This window comes from Pinus tabuliformis, chromosome 2_1 (genome assembly GCF_031772625.1).
Source record: "Pinus tabuliformis cultivar Carrire ecotype Pingquan chromosome 2_1, CPIR1, whole genome shotgun sequence".
NCBI classification, from domain to species: Eukaryota; Viridiplantae; Streptophyta; class Pinopsida; order Pinales; family Pinaceae; genus Pinus; species Pinus tabuliformis.
In genome coordinates this window covers 659,040,961-659,046,622 of record NC_142299.1, presented here as the reverse complement: position 1 = coordinate 659,046,622, position 5,662 = coordinate 659,040,961, and the positions used below count along the sequence as shown (strand labels likewise).

At 35.1% G+C, this 5,662-nt stretch overlaps 1 pseudogene; it reads left to right on the top strand.

Moving 5' to 3' along the window:
• Positions 1 to 3,496: 3,496 nt before the first annotated feature.
• LOC149202312 (amino acid transporter AVT6A pseudogene) lies at positions 3,497 to 3,865 on the top strand (annotated as a pseudogene).
• The last annotated feature ends 1,797 nt before the right edge of the window (positions 3,866 to 5,662 follow it).

Sequence of the window (5,662 nt, the reverse complement as noted above, 5' to 3'; positions counted from 1 at the left end):
AATTATAAAACGTGCGTATTTCTTTGATTTTAGCATCAATTTCAAGCTCAGAAAAATTATAAAACGTGCTATACCTTTGGAATTCATAAAATATTATCCGCGCTAGGATTTAAAAAGCTGGTTAGGAATACCATTCAAATCTCCAAAACTTAACCATGGGTTCATTCTCAACCCCAAAATTCAACACAAGTAACTGAACCTTATGACTTCATTTGTTTTGACCCTTGTGAATTGAACCTTATCACTTGATTTGTTTTGACCCTTATGAATTGAACCTTACCTACTTAATCAAAATATGTACACATATATTACATTTCATAAAACATGGTTAAATTTACAATATTAACTTGAGCCCAATCTCTAAGTATGTCATGTTTTCAAAAAAATAATAAAAATATTTTTTACTAATGTCGACCAAAACATTAGCTTGAATCTTAAATTATATATAATGTTTTAATCTTATTTATGGACTAAAATTATTTATTAAAATATAACTATGTATATTACATATAATTTGAATGGATAATAAATGATCTCATGCATTTAATAGTTCCTTTTATCATATATGTGAATTTGAATAGATCATAAATTTACCTTTAACAAAAAAATTTACCACATTAAAATTCCAAATTAGGTAAAATATTAAACATTTGTATTCAAATTTACTAAAGCTAATAGCATCTTATCATCTCTTAAATCAAAAGAAAAAGGTTAATTCAACACAAAGAATCCAAAATCTTGCTCCAAAATATTTTAATATTTCTTTTGATTAAATATTTGTAAAATGTATCTTTAAAGGGAAAAATCATATCCTATGGATATATCCAAGTCTTTAAAGACATAAATATTTTCACATCAAAATTTTAATATTTGAAAATATTAATTTGATGTAGTTTTATTATAATTTTTGTTATCATGCCATAAAAAACATTATTAAATCTAATATTAATATTATTAAATTTAATAACTTTGGATTGATACAATATTAAATTTAATATGATATTCAATTTGTTATATTATAATATATATTAATATATCATGATATATATTAACTTTAGATATATATGGAGGGAAGAACAAGGACATAAAATGATAGAGGTGGAGAGATAGAGTGAGTGACAAGGGAGAGATGGAGAGAAACTGTGATAGAGAGACAAAGAAGGAGAGATGGAAGGAAGGGGGAAGAGAAGGAAAGGAGGAGAGATGGAAGGAAGCAAGAAGAGAAGGAGAGAGGAAGGGAGATAGTGACGAGTTGGAGGGTGAAGAGAGAGAGAGGGGGAGAAAGATAGAGGGAGGTGAGAGAGACGAAGGAAGAGAGAGAGAGAACGTGAGAGAGGGAGGTAAGAAGAAATACATAGAGAGAAAGATGGAGAGAGAGAGAGAGAGAGAGAGAGAGAGAGAGAGATAAGGGAGATAAAGAGGGAGGGAGGAGAGTAGGAGGGAAGAGAGATAGACAAGGGAGAGAGGAGTGAAGGGGAAGAGAGAGGGAGAGGAAGAGGGAGGGAAAGATATATAGATATGGAGAAAGAGTGCGTATGTTTTGGGGGTGATTGTGGGGAGAGGTGCTCTACAACACAATATAGGGGTAGATCTCACATAAACATGTAAACGCAAATGTAAACATAAACATTTAACCTGTAACATTTCACATTTCACATTGAACATTTTTAATCTAATGTCAGAGCTATTATGTATAAACACAATATAAATTTAAAATATAAAGGTTTAGCAGCACTCCAAAAAGAGGTATGGTAAATAAATAAAAATATAAATAAATTGGAGGTATGGTAAATAAATAAAAATATAAATAAATTGGAGGTTTGGTAAATAAATAAAACCTTTGTTTATACTTACTCTAGAGGTATGGTAAATAAGTAAAATATATTTTTATATTAACTCCATAAACCTCTTTATATTTACGAAAACTCAAAGAAGAGGTTTTATTTAAGTGAAGCATATGGGCCAAATACCATTTTAATACCATGGGCCAAATACCATATTTATAAAAGAGGTATGGTAAATAAATAAATATAAAAGAGGTATAAAGAGGTATGGTAAATAAATAAAAATATATCAAATAGGATTAGAAATCAACATCTAAACTCCTAGATCCAACCTAGATAAAAAATACCATGGGCCAAATTATTATTAATACCATACAAAAACACATTATTAACCCTAATATTAATATTAATATTAATATTACTAGCATTTGCACCAGATGTTGCAAAGGAAACGCCGTAAGGCATAAATTGACAAAAGAAAATAGAGCAAAAAAATACTTTGATAAAGAATAAAAATATATTGAACACTGAAATCAATGCCCCATTAACTGGAACCACTTAGTAGACATTCCATATGAAATGGGCATATGATCCAAGAACATTGCTGCATAAGAGAGCCAATTAGTCAAGTAACATAAGTATAAATGGTTTCATATATTAAAATCCACAGGTCTAACAAATCTTGTTTAGCCATTTAAGATATAGAAGCTATCTTGTTTAGCCATTTAAGATATAGAAGCTTCAAAACCTTTGTATATGAGCTATTGTCAAAGCACTGCCCTTGTCCTCAGAAGCATTACCACTAGTACCAAGGAGATTAGGACCTTCAAGTTTCCGAACCCCATGTATTTCATTACCTGATCTTGATGATTTCATTTGGTTATGTAAAAGCCCCATGTATTTCATTGCTTGATCATTATGTAAAAGGTTAAACCTTCTCTGGAAATTTAGAGTTGAAAATTTAAAGGCTATCATCATATTTTGGTCTTGAAGATCTCAATGTTGTGAAACTTAATATTGTCCCTTGCTTTGCAGTTGACAAAGAAATCATGTAATCTATGTTGTCTCTTATTTTAAGAGAGCCCTATTCTTTATGTCTGATCGATGTCATTCTTGTTGCTTGGTGGTGGCACTTACAAACACACAGTGTAGAGTCTGTGTGACCTATGTATTCCGCCGGCAATTCCTCCGCCCTCCGCCACCCTCCACTAGCTCCACCCAGCTCTGCCACCCTCCGCATTAAAGTTGACGTCTGACAAGAATTCTGATTTCCATCGTCGTCTTGCCGCCAAGGAGTTAATGCACCTTTCCATTTGAATTCGAAAATAACTGCAAGCTGCTCCCTGACCAATTCGACCCGACACTCCCCTGCAGCTCACCAGGTCACCAAAACAAGGCGAAAAACTCACTCCCGCTCACTAGGTCACCAGAACAAGGTGGAAAACTCACTCCCGCTCACCAGGTCACCAGAACAAGGCGGAAAACTCACTCCCGGGCTCTGCATTGGAAATAAATAGCAGTGGCAGGGTTGCATAACCCTGCACCATCGAATTTGTCAATAGAAGTTGCATGCCATCTATTTGACAAATTCCTCTTGCAAAAATTGCTGGAACATCTCAAATTCTTCCCTCTAACCAGTCTAGACATTTTCCCTCTCCATCTCAAAAATTCAATTACACGCGAATATTTTGGGCCCTGGTTTTGTCTAAACAATGACGATTGTGGCCTCGCCAGAGAGGAGATCCCGGAAGCAGAAGCCTTTGGTGAGTGAAACTAGTCCCCTGCTGCCCGAGAAGCACCAGGATGGCGAAGATGGTGTGCATGAAGGATTCAATGGCGCCTCCTTCTCTAGCGCGGTGTTCAATCTGTCCACTACGGTGGTGGGAGCGGAGATAATGGCTCTGCCTGCTACTATGAAGGTCTTGGGATTGATCCTCGGCAGTCTCCTCATTATCTTTGTTTGCTTCTTGACGGATGCTTCAATTGATATTCTCTTAAGGTTTTGCAGAGCCAGGGCAGCGGCTTCCTATGGCGGCATCATGGGAGACGCCTTTGGGAAAATTAGGAAGATGTTGTTGTAGATCTGTGTGATTATTAACAATTTGGGCATTCTTATTGTTTATATGATAATCATAGGTATTTACCTCCCCTAATTCAAGGAATTATGTTGGTGTTTTTCGATATGACTTCTTTTTATCAGGATATGGTTAACGCGTCGGCATTTAACATTATCTATAGCCATTATTACCATTTAATTTGAATGTCTTTGGCTAATTAGCAGCTAGTAGGAATCTGGGTATCTATTATGTTAAGGTTGTCTATTGTGCACGTGACCCCAATCGGTATTGCTTGGGCTGGCACACATTCATAAGCAATGGAATGGCATTTGGTTATCTAAAACCTGGTGGGACTTTATTAGCTTATGGCCTTCACCAGTGTTATATTAGCTTCATGTTTTCATTGACCTTGCAAGCCATTGTTGGCCATTTATGTCTGTTCTCATTTGGGCAAACTGGATTTTGTGCTCTTGTTTTCATTCAAGTAAATTAGAGTTTTTTGGGGAATGTTCCGTACTGCCAAAATGTTCCAGATGATATCCTAAACTGCATTCTGATACTGGATTTTGTGTATGTGAGAGAATTATGTCATTACAGGGTGCTGGGAAACCTTCATTTACGACTTTAGGAGGCAAAGAGAAATGTATTCTAGTCGAGCTACTGGGATTTAGGCCTTCTTGTTCATGTTTTGAAGAATCCCATCCCCAAACTGCTTGCTCTTTATGTAGAATTGTTTGGGTTGTATTGTGATTCTATGGGATTGATTCTGACCTCGCAAGCAATGCCCATCCCTAGTGAGTATAGAGGTATTTTTGGGTGGCATGATTGGAGGAACAGTGCTGCAGACTCTAATTCTTATGTTTATCACGTATAGGACTAACTGGGATAGAGAAGTATTTACCTGTAATTCCAAATCTACTCTTTACTAGCATGCTTCTTGGGCTTTGTAATTTAGTATATTGCTGGTTTTACCCATAAATTGCAGGCTTCACAAGCTGAAGATCATAGTGAACTTTGGGGAGGTTCAGTAGATTCAATCAAAGACAGTTTAAGGAAGGTAGATAAAGCAAACCCTTTCTAATTTACTATGTGATATCTTGTATTATACAGAGATGTTTATTATTCAGAAGATTAATCCTCTCATGTTATATAGAGATGTTTATTCACAAGATTAATCTTGTGGCATGACACTGAAAGAGATGACAAAGAGCAGTTATCTTTTGAAGTATGAAATGAGGATTGCTACACTGTTACTCTGAAGTGATGCATGTATTGTAATCCATCCACATCACCAGTTTCGGTAGATAATAGGCATTTTTAAGTTTATTTGAAGAGGACAGTGACTTCATGGTGAATTTGATTATGGTGTCTTCTTCCACAATCAAGGACAAGGAAAGTCATTTTTTCAAGCTGCATTCAATTGTCTAGACAAATTTTTAATTCCCTCATTCGTTGTTTTCGTGGAATCACCCTATTCTTTTATTGCAGGCTTTGACTTTTACAAATGTTGATTAATGGTATTCTATTTTCCATAACATCATGTGATTATCAGGTGATGTTGAAAAATATACAATCTTCTACCACATTCAAGGGCAGGGAGAGTCATTTTGTCAAGTTGCACTGACTTGTCTAGACAATTGTTTAGTTCCCTCATTCATTATCTTCATGGAACCACCCTATTCTTTTATTGCAGATTGACTTTACAAATGCTGATTAATGGTTTTCTATTTTCCCTAACATTATGTGACTATCAAGTGATGTTGAAAAATATACAAATAGAAGGAAAACTTCACCATGTTTATGTGAATTTAAAGCACAGGA